This window comes from Sminthopsis crassicaudata, chromosome 6, assembly GCF_048593235.1.
Source record: "Sminthopsis crassicaudata isolate SCR6 chromosome 6, ASM4859323v1, whole genome shotgun sequence".
Classification (NCBI taxonomy): domain Eukaryota; kingdom Metazoa; phylum Chordata; class Mammalia; order Dasyuromorphia; family Dasyuridae; genus Sminthopsis; species Sminthopsis crassicaudata.
In genome coordinates, this window is record NC_133622.1 from 101,983,433 (window position 1) to 102,006,332 (window position 22,900).

Genomic DNA, 22,900 nt, shown 5'->3' on the forward strand with positions numbered 1-22,900 from the left:
ACAGAAAAATTGGGAAACACACATTTTTAAATAAGACAGTATATATATGTACATATATATATATATATATATATATATATGTACTTTAGAAAGTCTATGTATTACTTTATAACTATATGTGATATTGTTTGTAATTAGCTACCAAGAGCTAAAATGAATTTTGCATCTAAAGCACGTCTATTATATCATTATAAGGAATTGCTTTTGAAAAACAGTGTGTGTGTGAATATACAAACATTGGATTTTTGCTCCAGGATAATGAGATATGTACAAAATTAGAATATTTCTAGACTATTGATGTTGCCCTCTTCTTTTATCTAGGCCATATTTTCTTTAATGCTTCCACTGGATCAATTTTCTCTCATTTTATAAATTCCCAAATTTCCTTCATTTTCAAGAAACTTATGATCTCCTGTGTTGCTTCAACACATTCCTCTGAATGAACTCAGTTTCCTTAAAATCTCGAGGCCAAATAAATTACTGCCCTATGATGCTGAAGGAATTTTAGTTTGAATCTTTGAGCATTTAGTAGTAGTTGTGGAAACAAAGAATGGAACAAAAATATCAGAAGCTTTTAAAAAAGGGATTGAAGAATAACCAGCAATTAAAGAATAGTCTTGATATCTGACCAAATTCTAGATATATAAAAACAATAGTTTGCAAGAATTTTGAAATTATTTTCATCATTGGGAACCAAAATAGATCCATGAAGATATCCCAACACAAAATAATTTCATTTATTTTTTGATAGGGTTCCTGGATTGTTAGATTATAAATGCTATGGACAGACTATATTTTATTTTTGTTATGCATTTGACCATCTTGTTTTTGATAAGATGGTTAAATGTATGCAAAATGTTCTTTTGCTCAATGAATTTTAACAACCATGCATAAAATCTGTTGATTAATGGGTCCTGGCAACTAGCAAGAGTTCTTTCTTAGAGTAATTTAGGATTATTTTCTTTGTTCTATCACATATGACATTTTTCAGTGACATATAAGTATACAGAAAGTATGCCTATCAGATTCAACCATGACTTAGAAATAGGAAGAATACATAAGGTACATGCTAGAATCAAGATTGAGAATTAGCTCTTTAGGCTAAATTTATAGGCTACTTTAAGGTACCATAACTAGAATAAATGTGAAATTCTGAATTTATGTTAAAATTGAATCATAGATTCAGCATTGGGAATGTATGGCTTGAGATAATAGATAATAGTACATAGATAATACACACAGGCTTGTTGTGAAGTCCAAATGAGGTGACATTTGTAATATATTTAGTAAATCTTAAAGTGTTATGTATTTGGAGGCCAGGATGATGATGAAGAAGATAAGGATGGTGTGCTTTCCATTCAAAAGGACATTTTGGTGCATTCATAGAAACAACTCCTATAATATTTGGTCAATTGTGACACCACAATTTAACTGTAAGTTCCTAGAGGGAAAGAACTGATTTTTTTTCCTAACAGCATCCAGCATGCTTCCTATTACATAGTACATTCTTTATAAATACTTGATGATGGACTGTTTAATTATTAAATTATGTACCTAAGATAACATAAGTAATAAAAATCAGAGCCAAAACTCTACACTGGTAAGACTACATTTGGAATATTATATTCAGTTTAGTTGGGGGGGGGGAGAGGGAGAATTACATTGGCAAATTAAAAAGAAAACATAGAAAGGTAACTATAATGGTAAAATATTTGGATAAAGTCACAAAGACTCCTGGAGAAGAAAATGATTATATTTTATATTTACCAGTATTGGTTTTGAAAAGTTTTTTAGATACATTATCTATTCTGATCTCCATAATAAATGGAATAAATATTATAGATATTATTATTGCCTCACAAATAAAAAAGAACAAGACTCTGGAAGAGAATTTGATTGCTCATAGATACACATGTACTGATTGTCAGAAGTGGACTTTGAACTTAATGCTTCCTGACTGTAAATTCATCAGTTTATCCTTTAAACTATGTGGACCCACTCTACTACCACTCACACACATTCCAAAAAGAATAAAAATCATCTTTCATGAGACCTTGAAAGCAAAAATTTTTAAATGAGCATCATTATCCCCATTTTACACATAAGGAAACTAAAGTTGCAAGAATGTGAGTTACCCATGGTTTCAAAAATTTTATCAGAGTCAGGCTTTACACTCCGGTCTTTCTGATTCCAAGTCCATCAATCTTTCTGTTTTACCAAGCTGGAAAAAAGAGAAATTATAAAGAAGATGTTGGTACCAAGCAAAGATTTGGAATAGATAAACTAAAAATTCCCCTCCAACTTTTGTTTGTTTCAGACCTCTTGAGTTAATGTTCCAACATCTCTTTTGGAAATGCCTTTATTTCTCTCCCTAAAGATTATTTTCCCTATTTTTCCTTCTAACTTAACTCTTCTATCATTCCCAAAAGAAACAATTGCTGTGACTCTATAGAAATTCATTCTCTGCACTTTGATTTATGTTTCAGAATCTTCAGCATCTATACTCCAAGGGAGCTCTTCCATATTCTTTGTTCCACTCATGCAGGGGGATAATAAAATGGTAGATGCAAAGCTTTCATTTTTGGTATACTAATTAAAGATAGTGAATGAAGGTAGACTGGATATGCATTTGGTTCTAAATTTCTAATATTTGGGGCCAACATTATAAATATCTAGTTTACAAATATGCTATCCTACAACCCACCAGAACCTTGGGCAAAACTGTTAGGAAAGAAACCCATGAAAAAAGTATAATCTCATATTTTAATTGTGTAAAATAAAAACTAATCATTGAAGACAAAATTTCTTAAATATTTTTTCAGGGTATTAGAATCCTTTACTTTAAATAAAACTTTGAAAGAATGTAATAAAATCTTCCAAAATTATTTGTTATAAAAATATTAACAAACAACCCAACTTTCATTTTAAAAAACTTGGGATATTTCAGAGTTCTTTATAACAATTTAAGAAACATAGAACTTAGGAACCACTTCTTAGGAAGGCATCCTTCCTAAGAACTTGTATTTCAATAGTTTTTGAAGATTTATAATGTGCTTTTCCCCTCAACATTCCTGAAAAGTAAATAATATAAGTATTATTATTCTCATTTTATAGCTGAGGGAAAAACCCATGCTCAGAAAAGTTGTGTTTTCCTCAGGGTCATCCACCTAGTCAGTGTCAGAGCCAGGTTTGAACTGAGGTGTCCTAACTGTAAGTTCTTTTGAATACATTATCTTGCTCATCTGTAATTTATATTTAGTATGCTAAAGAGAAGTTGAGAGAATTATTTACTATTTTAAGTGCTATACTCTTGGTAGGAATACTTGAGGATAAATAAATTTAGGGAGTTGTTATATAAAATTCTTAAATTTAATACTAAGCCTCCTTGAGCTTTACTCACTTTTAATTCCCACCTTTTTAAGTATTAAGTGCTCCTTTTAAAAATTACAAATATATAACTAAGTTTTAATTTGACAGGAGCTGGGCTAATAAGGATCAACTTAAGTTTTAGATGATAGCTAATGATATGGTATACTTCAGAATTAATCATACAGTTATAATGACTTAATTTCCAGCACCACATGACTTGGTGTTCTATAGATTCTCAAATAAAACCAGAAGTTTGGGTTGTTTACTCGGTTGGCCACAGAATTTTTTTTTTTACATGATCAGGTTTTTTTTAAAACAAAAATCTTGATATCTGATTTGTTTGATTAAGATTGAGGAGCCCAAACATCCAAGAGAGGCATTTTCCCATATTTTCCCATTATATTTTAAAGGTGAAAATTTTAAAGAAAAAAAATTAATTTATGAAGGAAAACTCTTTGCTGCAAATTAGGGACTCATATTTATAATATATTTATATACATATACAAGCATAATTTATTAAGTACTATTTACTGTGGTAGGTAATGGGAAACAAAAGGATAATGCACATAAATATGAACACACATATACATAACATATAATATTTAAAATATAAGGCTATTTCACTAAATGTTTCAGTTTAAGAAATGGTTTCTTTGGTGCCCAAGGCAGCCAAAGAAAATTTCCAAGAGCAAATGAACATAGTTTGTAAATAGACTATTTTTCTAATAAGTGAAAAAGGCTATTTAAATCATCTCACTGCCCTGAGAATATATATCATAAGTAGTGATCAGACTTATAGCAATCTGAACATTCAAGGGAAGTCCACAAAGTAGAATCAACCACAAAATGCCTCTAAATAGAAATCATTTTCCTGAAGCCTATGCACTTTACTTGATAAGCTTCTAAACATTTTTGACTAAGCTTCCTGGGAAATTCTTGGTTATTTGGCTTCCCTTGGCAACCGTCAGCTCTGTCTTGTATTAGGGTGCCTTGTAGGAGGCAGATGGTCAATTTGGGGGATCGCTACCAATTAAGAAAGCACTGCAGTCAGGGAGAATTCAGGGAATAGGCAAGTTAACTTAGCTAAGCCTCATACACTTCAATAGCCCCTCAGGGCATCCCTACATTAAGCCCAGTATAATAAATGATGTTTATAATGATGACCCTGAGTCATCAAGAAAAGCTTAAATTATGTTCAAAATATATAGCTTACTAAGGTAGGGATAAGGGTGGAGAGAAGTATTTAATATACTTTAGACTCCTATAAAGAAAATTAAGGATTTTTGTTCTTCTTGTTGTTGTTTTGGAAAACAAAAAGCTCATTTTAGATTTTTCATCTACTTTATGAATTGCAGAATGACATAAATTAATTAGGAGGCCTCAAAACCCATAGAAAGACCTAGGTTTAATTTCTCTCTCTAACTCATGTTTTCTTTATGATCCTGAATAAGTCCATAGACCCATGGCTATTGGTCCATTAGACTACAGAATGATCAATTCCAATGTAAATTAATATATTAAACTGTGTCTTATAATTTGGGGATGATGGTTAGATAAGATAAGTCAATAGATTTTTTTTGTTTTTATTAGATATTTAAAGAAATCATAGATGCATTTGTGCTTTACTCATTTGTTAAGAAGAAAATAAGGAAGTTTTTATGGATGCACACAAAAAGCTGCTTGATTTTTCATAATTTCTTACTAAACTCCTTAAAATACTATAAAGTTTTGCAATGATTTTTTACCTAAGTACATTAAATAAGTAGAAATTTGAAATTGTGTTCTTGTCTTAAATTAAAAATCCTTAAGCATGAAATTATAATTTCATAATAATACAGTATCCAGTACAATGTTGAGAAAAGGTCTTCTGTTCTTCTTTACTATAGAATTTAAATAACAAAATTAACAATAATAATAATATCTAGCATTCTGTAGTTCTTTAAACTTTGCAGACTTTTTAAGTTATTATCTGATCTTCACTAACTCTTGAAATAGATTTTTTTGTGTGTGTCTCACTTTATAGTTGAAGAAACTTATGCTGAAAAAGGTTAAGCGATTTGCTTAGAGTAATACACTTAGAAAGTGGTTGGGGCAAAATTCAAACTTGGGTCTTCTTGATTCCAGGTCTAACATCAGGCCGCTTAGCTGTTCCTTACTGTTAAATGCTCCCACACTATACCATGTGTTCCTTAGAATTCACTTCAGTTAAAATGATAGGGTTTAAATGATAGGATGTAAATGACACTTTTTTTTTTCATTACAGTCTATGTTCTGTGAACAACAGACCATATTCTGAGCACTATCTAGAAAATTTATATATTTTCAATGCAGATGCTAGTGCCAGCTCATACCAGCTCAAATGGGGAAAACTGTTAAATTTTCAGATTATTTTGTTCATTGTTTAAACTTAAGAAAGTGATGGAGAAATGTTAATAATACAAATTAAACTTGTGTGTTTAAGTACTTTTTTACTCCTCCAGACAGCTGCTTAACATTTATCTACCCCCAATAGTTCTTTATTCATGTCAGCTTCACTTATTTTTATGAACATTTCATTAGGAAGAGGAAAAAAAACTTTTGCTTGTCACAGTCCTGAAGTATGCTCTGTGTGCCATTTTAAACCTCCCCCTTTTTTAAAATCATAGAAACAACACAGTTGTGGTTGGTCACAGAGATAACATATTGCAACTGTAGCATAATGAATAAAGATTTGGTCTCATATTAGGGAAATATGGGCTCAAGTCCTACTTTTCCCATGTATTAGCTATGTAACTTAATAAGTATCAGAGACAGAATTTGAACTCAGGTCCTACTGGTACTAGATGTAACACTATCCATTGTACAACCTAACCAGCTCTTTTCTCTCCACCACTGTTAATTGAATATAGATACCATGTTGTAAGTATAATGGAAGAACAGGGAAAGGAAAACACAAAGGCAACTGTTTATAACCCCAGTCTCTGTAATATGATGTGCAGAGAAGGGGAGAAGTTGCTGAGATTGCTATAAAAGGAGTGCTGACTTTTTGGTGGTACTTAAAATCTCGAATGATTCTGTTTGTTGACTATGTACTTTCTGTCCTTTAGCTTTCAGGCCCCTTTGGGTCTAACTTGAATAACTCCTCAAGACTTCTTATGATTGAGTTCTGGCATTATATATTTAAAAGTGCAGAAGCTATTAAATGTGTAATATTTTGTGACTCAATGTATTGAAAGAAAAGTTCTTTGTTTGAGGTCTGGAACCTGCCAACCTACTTTATTATTGCAGAATTTCCCAGCAGGCATATTCACCCAGATTTAATTATTAAGCCATAAAAATATCTTTGAAAATTTGCCTTTATACTAAATGCCTTGAAGTAATTTAGAATTGCTTTCTCAATCATCTGGGATGGCAAATCAGTCTTTAATACCTAAGAAAAACACATTTTGTGAAATACATTCTGAAATGTTTGTGAAAAAGGAAAGTTAGAAAGTTGGCAATTGTATAAAGATGACATGACAAACTTAAAAACAGATAATTGGAAAGAGTGAATGATGAAAAGGACCAGTGCTCAAGTTATTTTTTACATGTACATAGCCTGATTTCACTGTGTACTCTGTGTATCCCTATCTATTTCCCCTGACTCTTATTCACTCCCTATTCTTTCATTAATAGTAACAGTTTCGGGGGTTAGTTGGCTGGAATAATAGATGCCATCTGGATTTCAGGTGTTATACATGATAGATAAATTATTTTCAGAGTGAGTTGAATGATACAAGAGGTACATCAGGATGAACATATGACCTTGAACTTTAAGATTTTCACAAGGAAAAAATATCTCTACAATCTCTTTAGTCATTTTGATTTGTTAATGGCATAACAAGTCATCCTTATTAACTGCTAGAAGAAAGGAGTTGGATGGGACCATGGAAGAACAAGACTTTATAGCAACGGGGAAAAAAAAATTCGTGTGAAGTGTTTCCACAGGGACTTCAAAGTAATACAGTGATAAAAGCTGAGCTTTCCACATGTAATGACATTTACAGGATGGATTTGGAATGTTGAATGTTTGGCAAATATTTTCTCCACTTCCAGCTTTCTTGAAAAGAAAATCATTTACAATGGAGAAAATGAAATTAAATTTAATGTTCTTAAGTAGTATTTATCTATCTTTTGTCATAGGATAACATAGGTAAAGAAGGTATAGTAACATAGGGCAGAAATGTGTTTCTGTGTGTATATATGTGTATGTGTAGCATTTAAAGCCATTAGATATGAGTTGACATCCCTTGACAAATAATAGAGCTAAATGAAAAAATATTGGACTTAGGAAGTCTCAGTTTGAATTTTAGCTCAAATAGTTATTTAGTGATTATGGGATTAATAACTTAACCAACAAGACCCAGTAAAGAGATAATGGATATTGGAGATAATGATATATAGATTTATGCAATATAGATATATGGTCATTCCCATTGGTCTCCATCTGTAAGAGCTATAATCTCATATCTTTGGCTGCCTGCTACATGGATGTCTCCTAGGTCTTTCAAAGTCATCTTGTCCAAATATTATATTTTCCCTTTAATTCATACCTTTGTTTAACTTTTGTAGTTTTGTATTTCCACCATCTTTCCACTCACCTGTTTCCACAGCCTACAAGTTATCCAATTCATTCACTCCTCAGATCCAGGAAATTTCAAGAATGATTATTTCCACCACCAAGAAATATTTCACAAATTTCTCCTACTGTTTATTCATATCACAACTACTATAACCTTCATCATCTCTCTACTAGAGTATTGTTCTGGCCTTTTTTTTAGTCTCACTGCATCCAGTCCCTCAGTTCTCCACACATCTAGCAAATTGACATTCCTAAGGTTTAGGTACAAGCATGTCACTTCTTTGTTCAAATTTCAGGGCTTCTTTTGCCTCTAGAGTAAAATATAAAAAATCATCATAAATGTAGTCTATATTTCAAATCTGATTTATTCTTCCCAAACCATATACTTTGACCAAACTAGCCCACTTTAATTACTCAGTATATGATGCTATCTTTCGCCTCCATGACTTTAAATATGTTGTTTCTCATTTTTTGAATGCACTCTGTCTATTCTTCTACTTTTTGTAATGCTTAACTCCCTTTAAATCTGAGCACAAGTACTAAATATTAGAAGAATTTTTGTTGATTACCTTGAAATTACTGTATATATACATATATATACATACACATATATATATATACATATATATATATATATTCTGTACTTATTTGTCTTAGTTAGACAACATAGAACTTATACAGTAGAATATATGCCTTTTGGTGGCAGGAACTGCTTTGCTTTGGTTTTTGCCTTACTAGTGATTCCTAGTGCTATGCTATTATATCCAACAATGTAATTACACAGCAAATGCTTGAAAAATGGAGTTGAAAGAAAGTACTTGGCAAATCTTAAAGCATCAAATAAATGTGAATTATTTTTAGAACCTATATGTAAATAATACTTCACTTCACTGCTCCCAAATATTGTTCCTAATAGAGAAAAAAGTCAGAAAAATCGAAGTAGGAAAGAAGAAAACAAAGCCTACTATAAGTCCAACACCAATATTGGATTCAATTATAATATATTTATTATTCCAACTTATAAACATATCAAAACAGAAATCCTCCAGGCTTATATACAATAAAATATGACAACATTAAAATTAAATTATAAAATGTCAAAGATAAAGAGCTCATGAGCTACATAGACAGTTTTCCCATATGTCCTAGAAAAAGGGCCTCGCTAAACACATAAACCTTGAAGATACATGTCTTCTTCTAATAGACATTTGGGACTCTAGTCCAGCACCATTTGAAGAGTAATTTAGTACTATCTACCTAATGATTAGACTTAATTAGAATTTCCACATTCCAATTAGATTTGAGAGCAATATGGAATTTCACCAATAGGAAATTGAACTTTTCATAGTCCATGAAAGATACAGATCAAACCTTTCTTTTTAACACATTTGAAATCTCCAAAAATTCTCACTAGTGTTAAGAAAAGGAGCTTCAAATCTAAAATTATAATTTAACTTACTCTTTCATGTAGATAAAATATCCAAGATAAAAGCCATTCTTAAATTGTGCCCTAACTAAAGAAATCACCAATACTTCTACTTCTTCAATAGCTACTTTCTCTTCTAACCCATGCAAGAGCTCTCTAGTTCTCTATCACCTTCAATGTCTTCTTAAGTATAAAAACTAGAGACCTTTTTGCAACATTTGGCTTTGTAATTATGCTTTCTTACTTTATAATAATTTCTCTTGAATACACCACGTACAAAACATACAGTTTTCTGGTTGTCCTCCTTTCTACTAACTCTTCTCCTTTTGATTGATGTGGCTATTTCTTATACTTTTCTCCTCTCTCAATAGATTTTTTTATTTGGCAACCTGACTCATTCTATGTCTTCAACAACTAGTGCAGATGTCTCTAGGATCTTTATCTCTACTCCTAAACTCACATCTGAGCGCAGACTCACATCTTAAATTAGATCAAACTCAACATGGATTTATCACACCTACTATGTGCAGGGTACAGTTCTAGTCATGGAGATATAATCATTTTAAAATCAAACTCAAAATTAAATCTCATCTTTTCTGCTTATTAGCTGTGACAACTAGGGCAAGTATTTTAAACATGCAGGACCAGTTTCTTAATTTGTGAAATAAGTAGAGCCATGTTAGATGACTTTAAGGTCCCTTCCAGCTCTAGATCTGTGATTTTAGGACATGACCTTGATAAGACATTACTATACACAAGAGGATATTGCATTTATATTAATAAGTATAATAACATACCTTGCGTAACAGATTGGCCCAATTCAGACCCATTCTCTATTAGTTTAGGTTCAATCTTGGAATGAAATGAGATACTTTAAGTCATTCATCATTTCAAAAACCATCATTTATTTAGCCAAAACATAAAAAAAGAATATTGAATGAATAAAGTATTTATTAAGCAATTATACTATGTACTAAGTAGTGTACCAAGTGCTGAGCAGATAAATAGAAAAGTAATATATTCTCTTCTTTGAACTCACATTCTGTTGGGAAGACATAACATAGAAAGTTTCAGTCAAATAGAAAAAGTCACCTAATCCTTAGAGGAAAATGGCAAAGCAGTTGTGTTTCTTCTCTTGAATATCTGTTACACTGATAAATTCAGTGTACCATCTGATAATACCAAGAATTTTATAGTCAAGAATTTATCTTGTTGAGTCTTCAGGAACTGTGGCTGTAGACTAAATAGGAGCAGTTTCAAGACTGCATCTCCATAGAGATTGCTTCCCAGGATTGTAGCTGAGGGAACAAGTTTGGAAGCATTGCTATTTCGAACACTCAGGCTCAGAGTCCTAGGGTATGTCTATTAGGGTCAGAAAAGAAATGGTGGGTCAAAGTGGTTGTAACAATTTGATTTCCCTGACACATGCTAGCTCTTGTTTGTCCTCACAATGCCCTTTTGCTTCGGGTAAGCTGGTTTGCCTTCCTTGTGCATAACAGTTGATAGTTAGTTGGTGGAAGTAATTGGATCCTGCCCCATAGGAGCTACTTCCTTGGGTGATGGCAATAAGGACTAGTCAGGAAGCAACACTGACCTCCTGGCTTTTTCCTGGACAAAACATTCCATCTCTCAACTCCTGGCATTTTCTCTGGCTGTCCACTATGCCTGGAATACTCTCTAGTCTTTCTCTGATTACTGACTTCCCTAAGTTCTTTTAAGTCCCAACTAAAATCCTATGTTTTTCAGAAAGCCTTCCCTCTTAATTCCAAGACTTTCCTTCCATTAATTATCTCCTATTTTTCCTGTAGAAAGCTAGCTTTGTATACATTTATCTGTGTATGTGGGTGTGTGGGTGTGTCTAATATGTATCTTATGTATGGATATATATGTATATATCCCTACATACATATATGTATATAAAATACTGTCTCCCCAATTAGGTTATAAACTCCTTGAGGGAAGAACTATAATTTACCTATTTTTGTATTTCCAGTGATTAGCACATTTCCTGGATCATAGTAGATACTTAATACATATTGATTGATTGATTGAGAAGTACTGTTACTGCTAAGGCTCTTATCCCTATCTGCCTGTTGGTGAAAATTAATCAGCATTTATTCCTAATAGTGTTTAAGAAGCTGGGCTCTCCCGCCACAATAATTTCCCTCCTTAATAACGGTTATATGAACTAGGTTGGAAGCAGGTTTGAGGGTATGTAGCATTTTTGTCCTAAAGCTCTTAGGGTCTCTTTCTCAGGGTATGAAGGAAGATGGTGATCAAGGAGCTGATATTGGTTTGCTTTGCCTAGTACATGCTGCTTCCTGTATTTCCCTCAGGACATCTTACCTCTTCAGGTGTCCTGGCTTTCCTACCTGTTCACAAAGATATTCCAGCACTTAACTTGAGTAGGTAGATGCTTCCCCCTTCCATATGGATGTTTGATTAGTCACAACAAGGCAGGATGTGGTAACTGTCCAGGTCCTAAGATGTGTGCTGTTGAAAGGGTTTTTACTCCATGTCACTGAGGCTTTTTATGCCTTTAATGGCCACCCAATAAGTCAACTTAAGAGAGGTTCTGCTTTATCCAGTTTCTAGAGATAACTGTGTTGGTTTTTATGGAAGATCACCTTAACCCACATGATGCCAAAGGGAAGGAGGATCAAGGTGGAGGGGATAATGATTCTATTTCAAGGGTATCTTGGGCAAGAAAGTGATACAAGCTCTCTAGTTTAAGAATATTTCAAAGGAAACGGGACACCTTTAGCTGAGTGAATCCAGAAAAGCTTTTTATAGAAGATTCTACCTGAACTGAACTTTAAAGGAAAAAGCAAATTTTGATAGATGCAGGTGAAAAAAGGCTAGATGGTCCAGTCTTTGTATTCAAGCAAGCAATCCTTAAAACTGGCTTGTGTGAATTCATAGAGGTGGGATATGGCACACCAGGTTCAGGAAAGTAGCTAGTAGTCCCTGATCCTCCAGTTACTACTAATCTTCCCTTTCAGATGTTACAGAGCATTTGATTTTTGAACTCTTCACTTTGAATAATAGTAACCTTTATTTTTATCTTCTTAACAACAATGAATCCACACCTCAAAACCTTCCTTGTGCCACAGTGGAGTACACAGTAGTCTGCACATAGTAGCCACTTTATAAATGTTTGTGGTGGAATTTTGTTATACTAATTCCTCAGAGAATCCATTAGATAAACCTGGTATTGAAGTGATATTTAACACTCAATCACTCTTGGTAAAAAAAAAAAAAGGTTGACAATAGCATCTCTCATTTCTACCCACCCAGAGGCCACTAGCTTTGGCTTTCAGCCCAGCCAGAAATTGACCTTGGTGGAAAATCAGATAGACCTCCTCACCCAAGGGCTAAATAGGTATCCCTTCTAGGACAGAGGCTGTCCTAACTAAAGTAACAAGTCACCCTAAGGAAGAAAAAAGAGGCAAGCATGTACTTTGTGAGTGAACCCAATTGCACTACAGCTAACTTCTGACCCATTGCCAGCAACCATTAAGGTCTGCCTCCTCACATTTCATAGCTTCTGAAGAATCAGAAAATACAGTTCTTACCACAAAACTATATGACCCGGTGGAATGGTTCTTTTTCAGAAATGTATATGGTTTTATTATTGGACAAGGCATTCAATATGAGGCACAATCCTCTCTACTTTGCTACTATCCCCAAAGATTGTACGGTATCTAGCTAATCTCCCTGCTTAGATGTGAGCTCTTTGCAAGCAGAAATTATCTCCAGTATTTTTAGTTGTATCTCCAATGCTTAGTACTTAATAAACATTTAGTAAATGTGTTTTTATTTATTATGATTCTTTTTTTTTAAATGTATCTGTAGAAAATAGACCTTTTGACCAGTCAATTCAATCAACTTGGACTGATTTTTCAAGTGAATTAATTATCTGGCTAGGCAGTTTAGGGTATAAATAATTGATTATGTCAAAATAGCCTGCCTCTGCTTTGCTTTTGATGAAGGCTTCATGTGCATTTAGGTTTATAGATAACCATAAACTATGCTTAAGTTTTGGCTATGTAGAAAGACTAAATCCAGCTGAACCTGTCAAATGAAACAAACTGACCCTTACTCCTTGCTATATTCCCTTTAGGCATCCTCCCACTCCTCTATTTAAAAATTACTGAATGTTTTAAATGTTTAAAATCCCTACAGGATAACCTGTGACTGTTGCAGATCAGTTCAGGATTGTTTAGGACTCTGGAAGACGAAAAGAATGTCTTTTTTATTGCATAATTGGTGGTTGCCACTGTCTGTATCAAAAGAGAAGGGAGAATGAATGTGTTCTCAGTATCACAACTTTCCCTTCTCCCTGAGGGCCAGGCAAGGTGAGGAAAAATTAGGTCATCCTTACCTTACAGCAGTTTGGTTGTAGGTAACTCAATAGATGCTTCCAGTATGGTCATTTGCATCTAAATTCAGGGTTGTTAGAATTCTGCCCAAATTCTGCAATTCAAAGATATCTCACAAAGCAGTGCTTCCAAATTCTGGACCCAAATCTGTTACTTCATCATTACTTCAGCCTCTTTCATAAAGAACTCCCTCTACCTATAGTGACTTGCCTAAAATATAGTCTTTAGATTACAACTTAAATGCTTTATATTCATTTATGATCAAAAAGTTAGCAATGTCAGAGATAAGACCTGAACTTGAAGACCTGCCCTCCTCTCCCCTATGCCACAATGAATTATGGGTTTTTAAGTGATGAAAAAACTATGCATCCATTCTATCCACATTTGAATAGAATGGTTGAGATAAATGATTTATTGCTATTTTTAAACACAGCAATGTGTACAAAGGATAAATTTTCATTTGTTTGTTAATGATTTTTCTTTAAAATATCTAATGTCTTCCTTTACTGATTTATTCTTCTTCATAATTAAACATAGCAGTAGTTTAATCTAATAAACTACAGTGTCATTTTCTTTTATAAACCAAATTGTAGTAGTTGACTTTTTTTCCTTTTAGAGAGAGTGATAAGTCTAGATGACTTCATCCATCTTTTAAAATTATCTCCTGACAGTATGCAGTAGTTATGGTCAGCATGTTTTATTTAGACTGTTTGGGGCAAATGTTGTTGACCTTATGGCAGGTTCTAAGGTGATAACTATGTGGCTATTTCGCTGCTGAATTTGATTTAATTCAAAATGGGTCTATCATTGAAATTGTTATTACTTTAGCTGGGTTACTGCTTGGGATTTTTTCCAAAATTATGTCCAGTTAAGAAACTAAATGCGGTGAGAAAGGAATAGGAGGAAGAATCATTTGTAGCAAAAAAAAAAAAAAAAAAAAAAAAAAAAAAAACAAATAGAAAATGATGCAGACACCCAGGCAGCAGCAAACAGACCCAAAGACCTAAGGTTGAGTTCTTGACAATGTCCTTTGTGAATAACAACAAATTAAGTAGTACAAAAATTCATATATTTGGTTAAAAGAACAAAGATTTCCTGTCTCTCCCAAACTTGAATGTGTCTATTACCACTGTCATGCTCTTAATCAAGAAACAACCTATAGGAACTGACAATGAATGTGTAATGGAGCCGTCTTGTTAAATGTCACTTGGCAGAAACTTCAGATAACAAGACTAAGCATACTTGTTCACTTAAGAAAATAAAGCAGACAGTTCACATAAAGGTGCATCATGAATATTTTTTCCATCTTAAAAATAACTACCCTAAATGTCAGTAAAGTTTGAATGTGTTCCTGTCATTGTAATGTCACATAAATAAGGGAAACTTAAATATTGGCAAAACTGAGTTCTAATCCTGCCTCAGACACAAGCTGTGTGATCATGGGCACATTGCTTAACCTCACTCAGCCTCAGTTTCTCCATTACAAAGAATAGATAGTAATAGCATCTACCTACCAACATTGTGCTGTGTTGAGCAAATGAGATATTTGTAAAACATTTGTAAGTTATAAGTGTTTACTAATTAATAATAATTATTATTAAATAACTGAATTACTGTAACAATTAGTATTGGCTTTATTATTTAGTATTGCTGAATGAAGTTTCTAATATTTTTAAATGACTAATTCTTTCTCACTTCCAAAGTATTTTCCTCACAACAAGGAGATAAGAATTATGCTCTATACTATATGACAGGCCACAGGCTAATTGCTTTAAAAACATCTCATTTGTTGCTCATGATCTTATTATTATCCTCATCTTATAGTTGAGAAAACTTATACAATAAAGTAGAGTGAATTTCCCAGTATCACATGCCTAGGAAAAGGCTGAGGCTTCATTTGAACTTAGTTCTTTCTGACTCCAGGCTCAGTACTCTCTATTCTATGCCATCTAACTATATGGGTATATATACATACATATATATACCCATATATAATATATATATTATATATATTTATACACACACATATATATCTTCTTTTTTTTTCTTTTTAATTGGGCCTGTACTTTCATCTACATAAGAAAATCCAAGTGAAGAAATTCCTTCTACCAATGCAGATAAACATCTGCAAATTTGAGTCGGAAGAATCATCCAGATTACTAAGTAGTCACCCAGCTAGTTTTTATGAGTGGGGTTATGAACCTAAGTCTGGCAAGGGCAACTCTATCCATCAATGCTGCTGCTTCTTACAGATGAAAAAAGCAAGGGTTGGAGAGATCAAGTGACTTATCCATGGCCATATAGTAGAAAATAACAGAGATGGGACTCAAATTCATGTCTTTTATTCAATTCTAATGTGCTTTCCACTATACCATACTGATTTGAAAATGATACGTGCTTATACAAAATAAATTACCATGTGAAATACTCATGGTGTTTTCAGTTGGACTATATGCATGGGTGATAAGCTGCATTTTTCACTGCATATCAAAGCTGAAATGCAAAATCTGGAGCAAATTCATTTAAAGACCACAATGAGGGTATGGGAAAGTAAGGTATGAGAGCCCATCCATTTATCAGGCACACATGATTGGTGTAATGAGCAAAATTGCCAACTTGTACCTGGGGAGTACTATTCTACATATTGCACAATAAACAGTAAATGGCACGAAAAATGAGGTGAAATGTATGGGAAAATATGTGAGGAGAAAGGACTGGGAAAGGATTGTAAAATATCTTTATGAACATTAACATAAATGATGTGTTACAATTTTACAGCGTTATTCTACTGACAAAATGTGTATATAGCAATGTTTGCATGTGTGCACTATCATTTAGAAAAACGCAGCTTATACTACTAGGTATCCGTAAAATCTATTGCTTCTTTTGTCAGCTGTGCTGATATTATTCAGTACATGTCAGGTATGCTAGTTAGGTGGCAAATTTATAGTGCACATGATAACTGGATTTCCTAAACACCTTCCTTAGTAAAACAGTATGAAATATAATAGCAATGAAGAACACCAGAATGTACATTTTGTTATTTTAAGACAGCTAGAAAAACCTTTCTCATGTTCTGATGCATCTTCTTATTGTACTATTTCTGTCTGCTAGAGAAGTATTCTCATAATTATTAATTATTCCATTTACTGTATTTGGACAGCACCCTAGTTTCCAAGTTCTAGCTATCAATTTCCTTCCAGAAAGTCAGTTTTGCTACCTTTTTCACTGTTGCCTTTTTTCATTTTGTGATTGGTGTTATTTGCTTTCTCCATCTTTGTACAGACTTCCCATTGCTAAGTTCATTTTCCCTTTGTTTTTGGTATTTCCTTTTTTCCAAGATATTGGCAAACATTTATTCTTGTTCTCTCAAGCATGAATTTCTTTCTGAATTTTAGAAAGGAGGATGGATTAATACCTATTAGTCGACATGCTTCTCTTTTAGAATATGAACCAGCTTTGAAATTTTGTTTTCCCCCTGTTAATTTATAAATATTTTAATCAATAATTTATCTTTTATTTCCCAAGTGAGCCCTAAGCGGCATATTTGATGGCTTCTCACAAGTCATTTCAAGAAAAAGGCATCTCTCCAGCAGCTGACACCAGTGAGCCTTGCTAGTTTCTACCTCTCCCGAGTCCCCATATTTTAGGGCTAGCCAGCAATCGCACACTTACTCCATCAGTGAACCAATGAAATTGATGTGTTATGCAAGTTCCTTCACTCACTTTTGCTGAAGTTGCATTGTTTTGCCCATTGTATATTCAAGCAGAAGCTAGCCTGGAACAAAAAGCCAGCCATCAGAGAGAAATACTGTCTGTCCTCAATGCTGTAATTGCACTCGATCAGCATCAGCTCAGCATCAATAATTAGACAAGGGTCCAATAATAATGTTGGCATCCAAACAACACTGTCAAAACTTCAGTTATTCCCATGAAGTAATTTTTTCCCAGACAAACCAAGTGTTTAGGTTTGAATTTTTCCCCTTATTTGTAAAGTTAAATATAAGCAAGGACTAATGACCTTTATATCATTGTTAATAATAGTCTGTTCTGGTTATTGCTTCTTATACCAGCTGAAGAACTACACTTACTTTCCTATATGACATATTCGCTTTTAAAATCTAATTAAAACTTTCTTTTTGGTCCTTAGGTGGAAAGATAGCTCTGCAGAGATGAGCTCTTAATTAATGCACTGAGAGCCTGTGAGTCCCACCTCTCAACAGGAATGATTGACGTCCAAGGATACATAAATTACACTAATTGAGCTTTGCATCCATATAGTCTTTCCACAGCCAACTCATCAGAGAAGCTAGGTGAGTAGACCAGCATAAAAAGTTATTTCAATATGCTCTCTGCTCTCCCAAAGGGAAAAAGAGAAACTTTCCAGACAGTTGAACATTTATTATCAGAGAAGGCAGTTCTTTTCTTCAATTTTAAGATGTAGGTTTTGTATTGTGGGGGGGTAGTTTTTTTTTAATTATAAAAATTAGCATTTTAACATAGCCATTTAAATTTAAATAATCATACTCCCTTCATAATTTCAGACAGCAAAACCTTGCAAGTCAATTAATACATGCAAAAATCACTTGGCATCATTTGTTGATATTAATTTGGGTTGCACAGCAACATTATGCTGCAAACACATTATGAAAGGATTGTTTGGAATCAATCCAATCCTAGCCATTGAATTAAGCATTCAGATATTTACTTAATTATAAGGGCGCCCATTCCTTGCCTTTGCAAAACATCATCCAGAAATATTTCCTTGCATGTTAATTTTACTCTGAAAGAGATACAAAGGTTTTCTGAAGTCCCACTTTACTGTAGTATGTACAGTCTAAATGGTTTATTAGTGATAAGCAATGAGATAGAAATTTTTCTATATATTGACATTATTATACTCACTGAGGTGTTATTATTGATGGAGTTTGTGATAAAATTCAGGAATAGTGTCATCTGCAAAAATAAAAAAAAAAATGAATACTGCATCCTTAAATGTTTTGGCTCTGTATCTTCCTGCACACTTAGTTCAGGTATGAGATCCTTATCTTTTATAATACTTAAGAATCCATCTCCTTAATTGTTTCTAAGGATGATGCTGAGCCTAACAGAATTTGTTATTAAGCCTCCTTCACTTCTACAGAAAGGGGGGGAAAATACTCACTTTTTCCAAAGCAGATTGTGTGTTCATCAGGAAAAAAAATAACAAATGCAAATCCACTTTCTCTATGTAAAATGTAAAAGCTAGGGAAGAGGTGAATGGTGACTGCAATAAGAACTGAAAGAGGTTAAGAAGCAATTAAGCATTGAAGAGAAACTTCAGAGTGAATGGGGAAGGTGCCAGAAACCACCAAAGGCAAGAGTAGGGCTTCATCCAGAAAAAGATTGAAGGAAGAAAAAATGTGTCTATGCATGTATGTATTTTTGTATGTATGGACATATGCATATGCATGTATACACATATATGTATATACATATCTGTGTATAGGTGTGTGTATAGATAATATATATGTGATATACTCAATATGCATTACATAGGTTTAAAACAAAAATTATAAAGGTTGCCATTTAGGTTCCCCAAACAAGGTTCTCTTTTAGTCTCTTGCTTCCTATAATTGGCAGAGTATGTTGTTTCCAATACTTCTGTATTTTTATCCCATTGGCATAATGTGTTTTTCATGCCCGATGTGTCAAAGCATGGGAAATATTGAATCCTGGTTTAAAGAAAGGTAGGTAAAGAAAAAGAATCCTTAAGATGGCAATATTTTTTTGTTGAAACAGTTTTATTATTACCTGTGAGAAAACTTGAAGTGGAGAAAAATTGTGAATCCTATCAGAAAACTGTGAACTGATAATCTTTTAAAAATATAAACTGCTTTTAAAATCAGGACTGGATCACCTTGACTGGGATAGGTACAAAATGCAATATTCTCCTATGCTATGTAATATGCTTCATAATTTAGTGAAGTTGGCAAAACTCAAACAGGATGTATCATGGATATAAAAATGGAAATAAATGCATCATTTACCTTTAGAAAAAAATCTTTTAGGTATAATGAACTAGAAATATGTACCTCAAAAGGCCAAACAGTTAATTTTGTTCTATCCAATTATGTGTTGGCACATTAAGTAATTTTCTATGAGATTACTACACAATGTAGACCCATCATGAAATACTCTAACTGCAGGTTTACCCTTCTTGAGAGTTAACAAATTTATAATCATAAAAAGGCAACAGCTCACTCTGAGCTTCATTAGTCTTATATCTGTGGAAATATTTATTAGCAGAAAAGTTTAGCATATGTTCATAACATTGGCAGATAATCCTACTTAAATTCAGTTATTCTTAACATAGCTAAGGAGGCATATTTTAATAATATTTGGCTAAGATCTCCAAATTTAATATATATTAAATATATCTTATAAATTCAAGTTAGGTTTCTACAAATGATACAAGAAATTAAAACATCTCTGTCCACCAATCCACACTGTTTACAAGGATTAGTCTGTACAATAACAAAGACTCAGAAGGAAGGAAAATATTAAATGAATAGAATATAACTCAATAAAATCTCTATAAATTCTATATCTATGTGTCAACTAACAAATCCAAAATTGTACTTTTTCTCATTGTATTCAGCCATTGGTATTCTAGCCATATGTCACTATTACTCTACTGAAGCTCGTCCTAGTCACCAAATATATAGATAGTAGAGCCTCATTAAATTAAATCAGCATACTCTTCAGTGGTCCTCAAACTTTTTAAATAGGGGGCCAGTTCACTGTCCCTCAGACTGTTGGAGGGCCGGACTATAATAAAAACAAAAACTCACACTCTGTCTCCACCCCTCAGCCCATTTGCCATAATCCCGGGGCCCGCATAAACGTCCTCAGTGGCCACATCTGGCCCACGGGCAGTAGTTTGAGAACCCCTGCGTCTAGATAGTACATTTTTTAGTATCTTTGTTTAGAACATAGTTTTACACACTTTCTTCATTGGTCATTACTTCTTATATCAATATTGTTATATCAATAATAATAATACCAGCACAGTTTATTATAAAAATTCTGATAATTGTGTTAATATATGATCTTTGACAATATAGATTTTGAAAATACATATATAGGTAATAAATGTAAGTATAAAATAAAATATATTAAGCATTTGCTACTTATCAGGAATAGTCCTGTAAGATACACATCTTGTATTTAAGTTATATAGTAGGGATTATGTGAAAATTGTCTATATATTGGCATAATATGCCTATGTATTAAATCATATGTAAATCTGGGTTCTGGTAATAACTACAATTCATATGGATCTTTGAGATTTGCAAAGTGCTTTACAATTATCTCATTTTGTTCTAATCCTAGTTCTTCAAATAATGAGCTCTAAGACTTGGATCAAGTCATATAGTATCTTTTAGCCTCAGATGTCTTGGAATCTTCATGTGGAAAATTTTTCTGAACCTGTAATCACATAACACCAATGAAATTATGGACCTTGATCCCTTAAAGAAGAATTTTAGCTAGTCACCACACTGGTTGAGGACCAAATGAGACAATGGATTTAAAATAACCTTTAAATACTACACAACCTTTTTTCGGCAAAGTATCCAAACCTATCATTTCCATGATTTTGAGAATCCAATCATCAATACAAAATAGCAATGTCTCTGGAAATTATCATCTTAAAAAGTTTCTTGGAGCTACTAAGAAATTATACAACTACTCATGATCACATAAAGAGAATGAATCAGAGACATGACTTGAAGGTAGATGTCACTTACTCTAAACCTAGCTCTCTATATACTCTACTATTCAATCAAACTATAATATTGCTAAGCAATCTGTGTTTGATAGCTAGGTAGATAAATGGATAGATAGTTGATAAAGATAGATTATATATGTATGTAGGGGAAAGTAGAGAATAAAAATTACAGGTAAGATTGTAGGGAGAAGAAAAGGGAAATTTCCTTGGAGCAATGAATAAAAGTGAAAAACACTTTCTTTAGTCTTTTCCAAATGTATACATAGTTTTCTTTTTTAGACAACTGAGTTAATATCTTATTATTCAAATGAAATACTTCTAGTGTTAAATATAAGGTCCATGTTTTTTTGCTAGTAGTAATTCACACAAAAAATAGCAACAGCAAGAGACAGATTTTTGTTAGATTAAAGGGTAGGTATACCTGCATGAAACAACCTGGATATATAAAAGCAGAATAAGTTGTAAAAATAAAATATGTTAGGTTGGATAATCATCTATAATGTTAACAATCCAATTGCTTGTCATGTTGAGGAAGGTTGTGCTTTAATTAAGCAATAAGACATGACAGGATGTGAATTATGGTATAATTCTTGTCTGGTGTATTGTTAGACAAGAGGCCGAAGGCCAGGTGTCACTGAATACACCATGCATAAATTATCATGTTGTAATTTAAACTCTGCACTATTGTGGTGCAATTCTAAAACAGGTTTTCAAAGATTTTCATAAGAAATATACAGTAAATACATTTTATAAATGCTCTGTCAATCTGTGTCTGCTAAGATGTTGTAAGCATCAGAGGTATATGGCAAAGTATATCTTTAAAAGTACAAGAAAATATGGCATAGTTTGCAAAAGATTCCTTTGATCAGAATATATTCACTTGACTCTCCTCCTAGGGTTGCCATATAAGACCTGACTTTTGAGAAATTTAAAGAGAGGCCCTTCTTTGACTTTTCATTTCACAAAGCAGCACTAACAAATAGTTCCCACATAAATCTTCCTGAAAAGAGAATGCTCCTCACTGAAAGGATTGGGCCAAGGGTGGAGGAATTTGACAGAATTTTGGGTCTTTTTAAAAATCTGTGTGATTTGTAATCCTAACACTCTCTCCTGTAACATGTAATTTTGAAGGCCTTCCTTTGTAAAGACATTAAAACAGATCTCTTATCACAGGAAAACACATTGTTTGAAACACTGCTTTTTAAAAAAAAAAGAAAACTCATTTCTGCCTATTGAAGGAAGAATATTTTAGGCTAATGTGAGACTGCAATGAAGGAAAAAGTTTTCATGACTTTTCATCTATCACTATCTAGAAACGTTTCAAATAGTTATTTCTTTTTGTAACATATTTT

The 22,900-nt window shown here is 33.0% G+C and overlaps 1 protein-coding gene across 13 annotated transcripts in view; it reads left to right on the top strand.

The window, feature by feature from the left end:
• The window catches only part of TENM3 (teneurin transmembrane protein 3), a 3,351,339-nt gene that overhangs the window by 2,096,799 nt on the left and 1,231,640 nt on the right, over positions 1 to 22,900 (top strand). For all 13 annotated transcript variants that reach the window (XM_074276236.1, XM_074276245.1, XM_074276241.1 and 10 more), the window contains exon 7: positions 17,928 to 18,090. The gene's annotated coding sequence lies outside the window, so the exon portion shown is untranslated. The remainder of the gene's footprint in view (positions 1 to 17,927; positions 18,091 to 22,900) is intronic.